The sequence below is a fragment of the Canis lupus genome, chromosome 38 (assembly GCF_003254725.2).
Source record: "Canis lupus dingo isolate Sandy chromosome 38, ASM325472v2, whole genome shotgun sequence".
NCBI lineage: Eukaryota > Metazoa > Chordata > Mammalia > Carnivora > Canidae > Canis > Canis lupus.
This window is the reverse complement of record NC_064280.1, coordinates 7,209,982-7,224,810: the sequence shown is the minus strand read 5'-3', so window position 1 is coordinate 7,224,810 and position 14,829 is coordinate 7,209,982.

Here is a 14,829-nt window from a genome sequence, read left to right as displayed (position 1 = left end):
AATCCCACGTCAGGCTCCCGGTGCATGGAGCCTGCTTCTCCCTCTGCCTACATCTCTGCCTCTCTCTCTCTCTCTCTCTGTGTGTGACTATCATAAATAAATAAATAAAAAAATTAAAAAAAATAAAATAAAATAAATAAAATGCTTATCTCGGGATCCCTGGGTGGCTCAGCGGTTTGGTGCCTGCCTTTGGCCCAGGGCATGATCCTGGAGACCCGGGATCGAATCCCACGTCGGGCTCCCGGTGCATGGAGCCTGCTTCTCCCTCTGCCTGTGTCTCTGCCTCTCTCTCTCTCTCTCTCTCTCTGTGTGTGTGTGTGTGTGACTATCATAAATAAATAAAAATTTAAAAAAAATAAAAAAATAAAATAAAATAAAATGCTTATCTCTAGAAAACTGATCAGATCTCACAGAAGAGATAGATGGAATTCATTCACATAATTTGATTCATTACAGGCCCCCTTTAAATAGTTTTCAGAAATGTATTTATGTTTAATTGACAAAAAATTACATAACATAGAGGCTTTGAAAGTAAATATTTGATTAAAAAAAGTGACATGCAGAGTATTAAGAGACTCTGATAAATGAATATCAACCAAAAGATCAGGTGAATAATATCTGAAACTATGAAATAAATTCATTAAAACATCATGATTCAAACCATAAAATTTTATTTAACTATTATTTATAAGCATATTTATTGTGGAATAAAATAAACATAGTCTTTAAAAAAAACACATGCTTCTGAATAAATAAATAAAATCTTAAAAAGAAAACAAAAAAACTCAACACAAAGCTAAATTCTTTCCAGGCACCTAGGTGGCTCAGTCAATTGTCTGCCATCAGCTCAGGCCATGATCCCAGGGTCCTGGGGTTGAGCCCTGCATCAGGTTTCCTGCTCAGTGGGGAGTCTGCTTCTCCCTTTCCCTCTGTGTGCGCTCTCTCTTTTTCTCTCTCATTTAGATAAATAAATAAATAAATAAATAAATAAATAAATAAGCTAAAAAAAACCTAGATTTTTTCCTTCAAATTTATTTTTGCTGATTTACATAAGTATATAAATAAAGGTGTATAAATAAATATATGTAAATATTACTGAATATACACATGTACATACATAATTGTTGAAAGAAATACAAACTATACCAAATCAATTTTTAAATTTTATTTATAAAATTCTAAAGAACTTACAGTTAAATTGAATGGTTATCTTTATAGCAATGAAAATTCACAGAATTTTATTTTATGGAAAAAATGAAGTAAATTAATTACAGGCATATCTCAGATATTTCTGGTTCAGTTCCAGGCTACTGCAGTAGAGTGAATATCACAATAAAGCAAGTCAAATGACTTTTTTGGTTTCCTAGTTCTATAAAATTATGTTTACACTATACTATAATCTATTAAGTGTGCAATAATGCTTTTAAAAACAATGTATACACCTTAATTATTTTTTATTTTATTGTTTTCTTAACTAAAAGATATTTTATTCCTAAAAATTGTCAGCCATCATGTAAAATTTATCGAATCATAATCACTGATTACTCTAACAAATATAATAATGTAATGAAAAAGTTTGAAATATTGAAAGAATTATCAAAATATGACAGAGACATGAAGTGAGCAAAAACAGATGGAAAAATGGCACTGCTAAGTTGTTCAATACAAGGTTGCCACAAGCCTTCAATTTCTAAAAAAAACCACAAAGCATAATAAAGTCAAATACAATAAAACCAGACATTCCTGTGTATTAACTGGTCTAGTATCTGACTCTATCAGTCATAATTCATAACATTATTACAATTTTAATTATATGTATATGCATTTATATATGTGCAAAATTCTCAATTTCCAGATTTTGGAAGTACTGAGATACTTAACAGTATGCTTTATATTAAAATTGTATATCTAATTTATGTAACTACTCAATTATAAAATACTAAGTTTAGGTAGTTTGGTATTTGCCTTTTATACTGAGAATATGTGTCATATACTAAATGAGTTAATTTCTTAAATTCATTTTAAATAGAAGCTATTTTAATTGTTTAATATTTGATTGAGTTTTAATAAAACAACTGGAGCTGCTGATTTATTATTTTGTTTTATTAAAAAATCTTATTGCTTCTTTCATACTTTATATATGCTACATATACCTGAATGCCAGAATGAGTAATGGCAGTTAAAATTAATGATATAAAAAGTGAACATTTTAATTGTAAGTTTTGCCACAGAAGTTAATTTTTCTCTTCTACGTTATGAGACTAAGTCTTTAGCAAGGATAAAATGGGTTGTTTGCTCAAGTCTCTTCAAAGGGCAAGTGATTATTCAGAGCAGACTTGACATCAATGAGGAAAAAAAAGAAGGATTCAGATATCCAATGCAAAATCACAATTATACATTTGAAAGTTTTTGATGAATATATCCTCTTTAAAGCCTCTAATTCTGCCACATAAAGTAAAGGAGCATTTAACAATCTAGTAAAACATGGATCATACAGAAGGAAATGTAGCCTGTGACAGAAATGGGAGGGAAAAGAAAGGAGGTTGGAGAAACAGAAAATTAATCTCTATGAAAAACTTCTTAAATGGGAAAGAATCTTGTATATATATTAATATGTTACATGTAACTGAGATAATTTAATAAACAATTATAGAATCTACAGATATTTTTGTTTCCTGGGCCCTGACATCAAAAACTTGCCAATTTCATGACTTTATATGTGATCATTCTTTCTTCTACATCTGAAAAAGAAAGATTCCTGAAAAAGAAATTGGGTCTCTTAATTCCATAGGCTTCGTTATTTTATCTCTCAGACTTCATCTTCTTAAACTAAATAATAATTTATTAAGATTGTTCTAAAATCTATAAACTCTGTCTTTACAGGTGTGATCCCTTTAAGCCTAGCTTATAAACAAAACTTTTTTGGGTGGAAAAATAAACACCAATGCTTCTATTTTTGATTCCATGCTTGATGTTACATTAAAAAACACTTTAATATGAAAATTGAATCAGGATGTTTAGATAAAGGAAGTAAAGTCCATGTAATATGACTTCAGAGTGTTGAAAATAAGATGCAATGTGAATTTAAAATAAATGGTGCATAGGAAGCCCAAAGTTTTTCTCCTTCTTTAGTATACAGGACATCAGTGCCAAGAGGCATCATAAGGTTACATTTGCAAATTTTAGGAGGCAGCTGAGATTTTTGTGAATAGAAAATACACAAACTGGAATTTTATTTTCCTCAGAAATCATCAGAGGTTAAAAACGGTTCTGAAGGGGCTCCTGGGTGGCTCAGTCGCCTAACCATCTGAATCTTGGTTTTAGCTCAGGTCATGATATCAGGGTCGTGAGATCAAGCCCCGTGTAGGCTCTGTACTAGGTACGAGTTTGCCTATCCCTCTCCCTCTGGACTTTCCCCTACTCATGCACCTGCTCTCACCCTCTCTCAAATAATTAAATAAAATCTTTTAAAAAAATGTTCTGAGAGCACTCTCAAAATAGAAAATAGTTTGTTATTTGTAGTAACATGCAAAATTTTGTTTCTAGGAATTTTTTTAAAGATGTTATTATTTATTTATTTATTCATGAGAGACACAGAGACAGAGAGAGAGGCAGAGACATAGGCAGAGGGAGAAGCAGGCTCCACACAGGGAGCCCGATGTGGGACTCGATCCTGGAACTCTGGGATCACACCGTGGGCCAAAGGCAGGCGCCACACTGTTGAGCCACCCAGGCGTCCCTGTTTCTAGGAATTCAAGGTATTTTTATCCTAATAAATGAATTATTGGAAGTACAAATAGAGGATTTTCAGACATTTACAGAATCTAAGTGTCTTTGTTTCAATATGTGTTTCACCAATTTCAAGCAGCCTGAGGAAGATGTCAAATAGGCCAGTATATGGTTAGAAAAGCATCTTGAAATCCTGAAAATATTAAGAGCTAATTGTTGCAGTTACCTTTTTCTATTCTACTCTATTCCAATATTTTAAACATTATTATTTCATTTTCATCCTGAGACAAACCAAGTATTTTAATTTTCTATCAATTATCTAGGTTTTCATTTCATTATATAATAGGATTGATGACTTGGAATGCTAAAGGCTCTGTTGAACCTCAATAATGTAGAGGAAGAGACTTTTTTTGAAAAAGATTTTCCTAAGCAGATTCATTTTACAATTTAATTTCCTTCAATGAGGTAAAGGTCAGTGTGAGGCTATAAGAAAGTTAATTTGCATGAGGTATGCACATGGAATATGAAAACAATATAATATGAAATATTCATAATTCAAGCTTTAAAAACCAACCTCAAGGCTAAAAAAGCAATTATTATAGGAAATGGCTCAACAATTACAACCAAGTTTTTGTGATGATGTCAAATAACATACTTTCATTCTTAGAGACATTAAGAGACAATATTGTAGAATAATGACAAAGCCTGAGTGTAAGCGATTGTTTTTATTGCTCCTTTTATATATTTATCAATGCTAAGTTTGTTGAGCACTAATATAATTCCCTATGCAATTCTACTAATCAAGTAATTCTATGTCAGTTTTACATTTATGCCAATTGTCTCTTTGCCACCCATCAAACTTCTATTAGTATTTTTTTGACCATGGCAACCAATGCACATGCCTTTATTAACTATGTTCCATGTTTATCGATTTGAATAAGATTAAAATTGCATTCTTATTCACAGTAGTGTGTCAGATGTCTGTGGATCTGTTTCTTCTTTATATTAAAATCAAATTAGTTTAATAAAAGTATCATAGAATTACAGCCTCTCTCCGGGTCACTCAACTGGTTCCTACCCTGTTCCTTTTAAGCCAGAATAACTAATAATAACTAATAAAGAGGTCTGAATCTCATGAGCCTTACTGAGCATGTGAAAGAGTTTCTTGAAACTATACAAAGGGTCCTATAAAATTTTAATTCAGAAACATGATCCTGTTTCTCTGCTGCTCAGAATTGACATAATACCTTTAAAAAATCACATTTCATGACATGTCTTGCTCCCAGCTTTCTTCCTGCAGCATTTAGGTTTTGGTTATTAAACTTCTTATAGTGCCTCTTTGCCTCTCACAGCTTCCTCTCTCAAGACCTCCATAGCCACACAGTTCCACTGCTTCCTACAATCAGCTGTTGGGAACTGGAGAGGACATTGCCCAGATTTCTGTTGGAAAAACCAAAATCGAGCTTTGAGAGAAACTACACATCTTCTTGCATAATTTTAGTTAGCTTCTTTACCATGGGATCAAAATTAGGTTATGCCATTAAATGAAGTGTGGGTTAAATGCTTTTCATTCACTATATTTTTTTCTTAAAATGAATGGAGATCTTACCTGTAGTGGTTTGCTTCTGTTTTCATTTTTATTGTCTTTCTAAGCTTTTGTCTTTTTTTTTTTTTTCCTGGGCTCCCTTGGTCAATATTGAGATAATCATTGCTAAACAGAAGTTACTCAGAATTAGAAGTTCTTTCCCTATTTGATTTTATACTACTCTGGGATAGATTCTATCCTAGAGTAGTTCTAACATAAAACGGCAACAGTGCTAGTTAAGTGAATGTGTGTATTTGGATCCTTTTGGTTTTTCTATAGTATTTTCTTTTCTAAAAATCCAAATTAATAGCTATTTATTGAGTATATAATATATGTCAAACATAATATCATATCATTGCCACTTACCAGTGTTTTCTTTGTGCATGTTTTCTATTATAGAAATATTATATATATTATTCTATACTTTAACATATTCTCTATGTTATTCTATATATTTTAACATCCCATCATTGCCACTTACCAGTGGTATGTTTGTGCTTTCTATTATTTAAAAAATAGTATTAATGTTGTCTCTCTTACAGTTTCTGGGGGGTTAAATGAGCCAATGTTTCCAAAGAATTTAGGTGAGTGTCTGGCATATAATAAGCAGTCAATATATGTTAGCTATTATTCCATGAAACAAGTAAACTTCAAATAGCTGAATTACAGGTAGAGAAGAATCACCATTCCTTTTTCCTTCTCTGTATTTCTGAAAGAAAATAACAATGACAAAATGGTAACAATATTATTTTAAAGATTTTATTTATTTATTCATGAGAGACCCAGAGAGAGGCAGAGACATAGGCAGAGGGAGAAGCAGGTTCCATGCAGGGATCCTGATGTGGGACTTGTTCCCGGGACTCCAGGATCATGACCTGAGCCAAAGTGAGAGGCTCAACCGCTGAGCCACCCAGGGGTCCCAGTAAAAATATTTAAATGAGGAATCTCTTTGATTTTGCCTCAGATTGTGTGTGTGTGTGTACATATTTATTGTAGTGGGCAGAATTCTAAAATGGCCCTCAAGCGTCTCAAGATTCTTGTTTCCTGGCATATAGACCTTGTAAAATCATCTGCACTTGAATGTGAGTGTAACCTGTGCATGTGGTGGATACTCATTCCCTTGGTAGTTTATATTATATTGCAAACTATGATGGGATAGTCATTCCCATAGCTATACAACCCTGGCCAATTCCTTGATTTCAGTCTGGTGAGATCCTGAGAAGAGAACCCAGTTGAGCTCTACCCAGAATCCTGACCTATTTTTACATTTGTGGTAGTCTGTTATGAAATAATAAAAACACTAATACATTTCTTTAAATTTCTAAACCCTTCATATATACTTTTTATGGCATTTACATAGTCATCATCTGATATTAATTCAGATATTAAGTATTTATTGAAGAACCACTATTACATATCATAGACATATAAGAAATGCTTGGGATACATGAACTGATAAATTTGACATGATCAATTACTCCTTTTTAAAACATTACACCTAAAATTGATCAAATACATTAGATGATTTCAGACCAGTGCAAAGTTCAATGGGACCATTGATCTGACTGTACACTTTGACTCAGACAAAGGGAGCAATAGATTTTCAGGGGCTATTTATTCAATGTTAGGTCATTTATTCCCATAGAGAAAATTCTTTTTACAATGACATTTTTAAAGAGATGTTTCATTTTTCACAGAGTTACTGTGAAGCACTACAAAGATATTTTAAAAGCACTTTCAGCCCCTTGAAGGAAGCACACCTTATAAATGCAAAAGATTACTGTTAACAAAATACATTTTATTACCTTATTTATAAAGTCACCCTTATCCAAATATTTTGGACACATAGGGCCCTATTTATTTAAGAACAGACTTAAGTTTTAGTAATTTCATCATATCAAATATCTTCTTCCATCTTTGAAAATGTTAGGCAATGATTAGTGCTAGAAATGAAAATTAAATTACATTTTCATAAGCATAATAGTAACTTTAATTTCAACAAGCATCAGGCTCAGTTGATTATGATTTTATAACTTCAAGTAGTATAGTAAATTAAAATACAACCTTATGTTTAATCTTATCATTAATATTCACACAGATTTCTTGAGACAAATGCCAGACTGGAATATTGTCTAACCTAATTATTATTGTTTTACCACCAATTCCTGTAGGTCTCCAAAAGTGACAAGTGTTACATTAAAATTCTAATGTCCAATTGCCTGCTGCCATACTTAATGACCATAGGAAGCAAACCCTTTGGGTCAGATTGTAACTCGAGTTGAAAAAAAGGAGCACTATAAAAGAGTAGGCAAACAGTTTTTCAAAAAGTCCAATGAAATCTATGATTTGATTTGAAAAAGAACATTGGTAAAAAACAAAAAATACTTGCTTTTCATATCACATATATACACACCTATCTGTCTTTAGCTTGCAGTAGAATAGTAAAAGGTCAATTAGAAGCTACTATTGGTGTTTTGGAGTGAATCTAAACCTGAAAGCAGTGGACATTTCTAAAAATACATATTGTTATTGTGGTTTGGAGACTGATGCATAGTAAAAACTATTTCATAAGCACCTTGCACCATACTAGATATTTGAACTTCTGACCAATGCTTTAATGTACATTGGAATTACTAACCTTTAAAATAACTTTATGAACTCTGAAAACAAATAAACAACAAAATAAACTAGACATGAATTTACAAATAAAGGTTTTTCATGTAAAGGCCTATGTTTTTTCTAGTTTTTTATTATCTTCCTCTCTTGTCTTATGACGAAAATGTGTCTTGCCCACTGGGAGACATATTGCAGGAAAATGAGGGGAAGGTTTGCAAGGTCCTAGGAAGGCAACCAAATTATTCTGATGTTAGTTCCCCCAAATCAGGAGGCTATCAAAAAGAATCGTATATGGGGGAAAGTGTTTATGAAACTATGCTTACAACATAACTGTAATATTCTGGTCATTGTGACTCATGACTGTTTATTCGCCTGCCTTTCCATGAAATCCAGGAATTCCTCAAGCATAACACAGTTTGGCAAAAGAGAAAAACAGTCTAGTGTTGAAGTCACTCAGATCCATGTTTTGTCCTGTTCACTTTCCACCTGTGTGATTTCATTAGCCAAAAACTAATAGTAGCTTTAAAAAATAACAGCCTCATTTTTCTCACATAATAAGTAAGCCATGATGGTCTATTGGCTCAGTCTGACATCAATGAGCTAGGGTCCTTTTATCTTATTACTCTATTGTTCTTATTACTCTATTGTACTCTTTTGTCCTTGTGATTGCAGTGTGTTGTGGCAACAACAGTAGGCCAGAGAAGACAAAGGGGAATGAAGAGTGCAAGGGGCTTCCTCTGGGTACAGCTATCCCTCCTGTATGGAAGGGCAGCCTCCCAAGGGACCTCTGCCTAACACCATGGGCCAGAACTGTGTTTCATGGCCACAGGTGGCATAGGGATACTTACTTCAATTTTATTATTTTAATAAGGGTAACATTTAATTTATATAGATGAAAAACTAACCACAGCACCTGACTCCTTCTGATACTGATGCAAAATAAATATCAATTTACATAAATTAATACAGAGAATATATTTATTTAGAAATTAAAAAGTATTTGCTGAAGTATTGTGTTTTTGGTTTTTTTTTCAGGTGGTAAAGGTGAGGGTGTTGGGATAGGGTATGGTGGTTTGTATTTCAGTATTTCATTAGTAAGCTGGGTTTTTAGAACTAAAAATAGATTTTTCTAATCACACAGCTCATTGAGTAGCCTATTTAACACAAAATATGCATACTTCTATTTAACCTGTAATATACTCTAACTATGCCTGCAGAATTATGTATATGTTGTTTCTGAGTCATTGGAAGCTGAGCTAAAATGAATCACATCCAGATGTGGGGGAGATATCTTAGAAAGTGTATATTGCGATACTTGTACATTTATTTATGGAAATATTTGTAAAATTTGTATAATATTTTTACATATGGTATAAATTTATGTGCTTGTATGTAATTAACTGTTTAAATGGCAGTGTTTCAGTTTTTATTTAAAATGTAGATTCCATTTATCTCAATTTATTCTTATATTATCCTTTGAAAGTCATGAGTTAGGATAAATTAATAGATTTATACCTAATAAATGTAAGCTAACAGATCAATTAAGGGTAGATTGAACAGATCAAGTAAGGAGAACTCTTTACAGAATGACTCAAACTTTTATTTCTATACAAATTAACTCAATAAAGATGCTCTGAACTAAGGGATAACAATTTTGGTTGTTCTAGCATTATTTACAATAGCCAAATTATGGAAGCAGCCTAAGTGTCCCCTGATAGATGAATGGATAAAGAAGATGTGGTATATATAAAATGGAATATTATTGAGCCACAAAAAATAATAAAATCTTACCACTTGTAACAACATGGATGGAGCTACAGAGTATAATGCTAAGTGAAATATTCAGAGAAAGATAAACACCATATGATTTCATATATAGAATTTAAGAATATGCAGAATTTAAGAAACAAAACATACGAACAAAAAGCGGAAAAAAGGGAGAGAGAGACAAAACCAAGAAAGAGACTCAACGATAGGGAACAAATTGACTGTAACTAGAGGGAAGGAGAGTAGGGAGATGTGTGAAAAAGGTGAGATTTCCAAGCACACTTACCATGATGAGCACTGGGTAACGTATAGAATTGCTAGATCACTATATTGTACATCTGAAACTAATATAACACTGATGCTAACTAAACTAGAATCAAAATTAAAATTTTAATCTAAAAAATGCAATTTGGGCTGTTCTAATTGCTTATAGAGCTTACTACAGAGCTTACCTATAAATATCAAGGGGGAAATACAACCACAGGTAAGTAAATCATTGACCCCACATGAAGTCATTCTTTGTGGTAGATCTGAAAATGACTTTGGTACATCACTGGCCTCAACTGATTTCTCTGCTTTACACTCTCATTCTTTAGGGACAAGTACAGCTTTGGGTCTGTAAGTACTATGGTATTTGAATTCCCTTCCTGAGGTACACAGGAATGTACAGTGTTTAGAAACGTAGAAACTGAAATATAAGGAAGCCAACTTTAAATCTCTGTTCTAAAATTTAATTGTTGCATAGATCTGCTCAAGTTGGTAATGGCTTTTTACTCATAAGTTTTCTCATCTATAAAATGAAAATAATTATTCCTACTTCATTTAATTGTTTAGAGAAGGGGATCCCTGGGTGGCGCAGCGGTTTGGCGCCTGCCTTTGGCCCAGGGCGTGATCCTGGAGACCCGGGATCAAATCCCACGTCAGGCTCCCGGTGCATGGAGCCTGCTTCTCCCTCTGCCTATGTCTCTGCCTCTCTCTCTCTGTGTGTGACTATCATAAATAAATAAAAATTAAAAAAAAATAATAATTGTTTAGAGAACTAAATAATATATTTATCTAAGTAATGTTTGTTTAATATCCACTATGTTCAGGGCTCATAGTACAGGAAAGCTTCTTTAGCTTATTATAAATACATCTTTCTTTATCATCTGGCCTACTCGTTATCTCTTGATTTTGCTTTTTGCTGTGTACTGGTGGAAGCGTCATATTTTTTCTAACCTTATATCACCATTCTGATGCAATTATCCTCAATCACATTTATAGTTATGTCTATTATATCTCTCTCATCCTCCTTATATAGAAGGCTCATTGAAGATTCTAACTATGGTTTATTCATTTTTGTATTCACCATAAGGTTTCATATACAGTAGAAGTTGAAAAAAGTTTGAATCAATGAATCAATGGGCCAAAAAGCGAAACAAATATTTCTAAAGCTTTACACTAAAAGCTTTTAAATATCCACCTCCTGTTTTAAGCATTTTAAGATGATAGTGGTTGAAATGGTATTAAAAGTCAGATTTCAGGGGTGCTTGGGTGGCTCAGTCTGTTAAATATCTACTATCAGCTCAGGTCTTGATCTTGGGGTCCTGGGATCGAGTCCCACATTGGGAGTCCCTGCCCAGCAGGGAGTCTGCTTGTCCCATTCTCTCTGCTTCTTCTGTCCTCATGCTCTCCATCTCTCTCTCTCTCAAGTAAATAAAATATTTTTTAAAAAAGTCAGATCCACCTCAAATCCAATGACAATGTCCCTCCCTATTACTTTTCCTAATTAAAACAATAAATGAGAAGTACGAAAACAGAAACATTTAAAGGTACAATTATAGTATTTATTAAAGGGCTTTAGGGGGGTTTAAAGTCAAATTAATTTTATATAAAATATTTTTAGTCTTGTACTAAATTAAAACTAGAAAAGAAATATAATCAGAACTGTTTTTAAAAGAGGAAAAAAGTAATAGGTAATTTTATATGCATTGTCATACATCAGACCCGGCATATTTTGTTTTTGAGACTTATAATGTGGAGGTGTCTGATATTCTTGTTCGTATTCTGCCCAAACAGCTGCCATTCACCACCTGCTGTGCAAATCCCACTCATACTTTTAAAAGCTTCTAGAATTATGTTTTAAAAAAAAACCCTCTTCTTCCAAATCAGTTAACGATACTTCAAATGTCACCCACACCTTTGCTTGGCAGTCAAAAAAAGTATCAAAGCGAGAAGGTAAATAACACTAAGATTTACTTCTTACTCTCATCCAAACCCACAAAATCTTTCACATGCTAGCATAATTTACTTTGAATTATTCTGAAGAGTTAGAGAGTGAAATGAGTACAGGAGAAAAATGTGTACAAGAAGCCACCTATATTTCTATAGTCATGTCTACCTGGAACTCAAGTTGTTAATCCTCAGAAGACATTAATGGATCCTAGTTTTAGGACTGCTGCCAGCTCTGAGGAGGAGACCCTTGTATCTATCAGCTTTATAATGCTTGTACTACTGAAGCCAAGTTTACAATTATTTTCATGTAAATACCTGGACACTTTCGTGACATCAGCTTTTCAAGAACAATCCAGATGCTTCCACCAATATCTCAAAGCTGGGGTAAGCACGGGTTGCATGGGCTCTGGGTTCAGCTTAGCTACTCTATCCCCAAATGAATAGTACATGTTTTTAGGGACATAAAGAGATTCCTTTCTCTTTCACAGTTATGACACTGCTCCTTCTTCAAGAGCCTTCACATGCCGGGGACAAAGAGGGACAAAAGGTGGTCAGGTGGAGAAGGCTTGGTGTGGAAAAGATAGTGGCGATTTATTTTAATGGATACACACACATACACATAAATCTATATAAATTTGAGGGTTTTTTAAATATTTTATTTATTTATTCACGAGAAACACAGAGACAGAGAGAGAGAGAAAGAGAGGAAGAGACACAGGGAGAGAAGCAGGCTCCATGCAGGGCCCCTGACGTGGGACTCGATCCTAGGTCTCCAGGATCAGGCCCCGGGGCAAAGGCCGTGCTAAACTGCCGAGCCAAAGGGCCGCCCAAATTTGAGGTTTTTATAAGGATAAATTTTATATTGTTTAATCGGTTTCCCAGGATAAGTAGCAGAGGACAATAGGAAGATGGCCCAGGACCCAGGAGGTTGGCCCTGACTCTTTTTACTAAAAATATATCAATATTATTCTATTATTTTCCACACACATGGTATCTTACTTGCAGTTTAGAAAACTAATAGGAAGCCATTTCCTTTCACACTTCAGAAGAATTGTAATACTATATGAATAAGGAAGATCATTTAAGAGTAAGGTTTTTCCTAGAATTTCAATTTTCAAATATTCAGAAATTCAGATAGCTATTCTCATAATCTCCAAAGTTCTACTTATGCAACATTGACTTATTCCACCATAGGAGATTTAAAAAAAAAATTATAAGGTTGCCAAAAATATTGGAAGCCCATCAAATTGGGGAAGTCCTGACAAAGTGAATGAAACATAATAACCACAAAGAGAATTAATTCTGAAAAGTAATTTCCTAGCAAATAATCTAAATACCTTTTGTAATATCAAAAGAAAGGATACACAGTTTTCTTTCATTTCAAATATGCTAATAGGCACAAACTGCTGAAAAAAAATAAAGATGTAATGCTCTTTCAAAGAAAAAAGATTTTAATCTAATAGGAAGTTATTTGAGCCATAAAATTTGATAAGAATAACAAAGAATGAATAAAATATAGGCTCTGTACTCTTATGAGGTTGTTGTCATTTGTCAAAGTCTCTAATGTTCAATGTATTGGGTGTCATATATAAAAAAGATTGGACCACTTCTTCCCTCAGAATTTAGGAGGTGACAGTTTATGCTTTGTTTCTGCCTTCTTTTATCAATGGACTATTTTGTATCATTCTTTGTTCTTACTGCTTACTATGCACATTCAGAATAATTACATTCTATTTCTGCTATAACAGTTTCAATAATTCAAGGTGAAAGTGGGAACCTTTATAAATTAAAGCTACCGAGAAGATAATGGGGTGACCAATAGAAGAGAGTCAAGGAAAACTGATGAAAACAGGCAACCACCTTCACTTTTAGGTAGTTATTATGGATAAAGGTTTTGTAACTGCAACAATCAATAGAAGTACAAGTTATCACTGGACAGATGTAGATTACTATCGTCACCTGCCTTCTTTATTCTAAGTTCACGATATCTCCAGTTGGGATCTCTCTTGACTATGGTAATCGCAACTAATCCCTTGGCACAGTAACACAAAAATCCTCTGTGAGATGCTTATACAACATGTGTTTTTACATTTATGTTGAACAGCCTGTGGATATTATTGTATAGACCTCAAAATCATCATTGCTCAAATACTGGAAGCATAAGAAATGTTCGAGACTGTTTCAAAACCAAAGTGATATTGAGACACATCTTGGATAATGGGCAGAATTGCATAGATGTGGAAGATGGAAAAGGCATTTCAGGTGTGTAAGAAAAAGACAACCCAACCAGACATTTCAAAGTGCTTGTTATTTTCTAAGAATGGCTACAACTGGAACATAATGGTACATGAAGCTGAAGGGGAGGAGTTTTGTGGATGTTTCAGCTGCAACGAGACTTAGGAACAGATTGTAAAGGGATTCAATGGTCGTTGAGTTTTAGAAAAGTAAAGGATTTTAGAGTCCATTTTTTATTCTGTCAATCATTTAGAATGTCTTTGGTATATCTATTAGGTATTAAAGATTTTTTTTTATTCATGAGAGACACACAGAGAGAGACAGAGACATAGGTAGAGGAAGAAGAAGGCTCCCTGCAAGAAGCCTGATGTGGGACCTTGACCCCAGGACCCCGGGGTCATGCCCTGAGCCAAAGGCAGATGCTTAACCACTGAACCACCCAGGCGTTCTGTTCTATTAGGTGTTAAATTATTTCAATTGTTCAGATCCAATAATTTAAAAAAAGCCATAGTGTTCCATAGACGCTAGAATGCGATTGGAATGACAACAATTAGGCTATTAATTATAATACATTTTGATAAATATATGTCCCATGCCAGCCAGCAATATGAGGACACTCAACATTTGAGGGTGTCAGGAACAAATTTCTGAGGAAGTAACATTTAAACTATGAATTGAAGCAT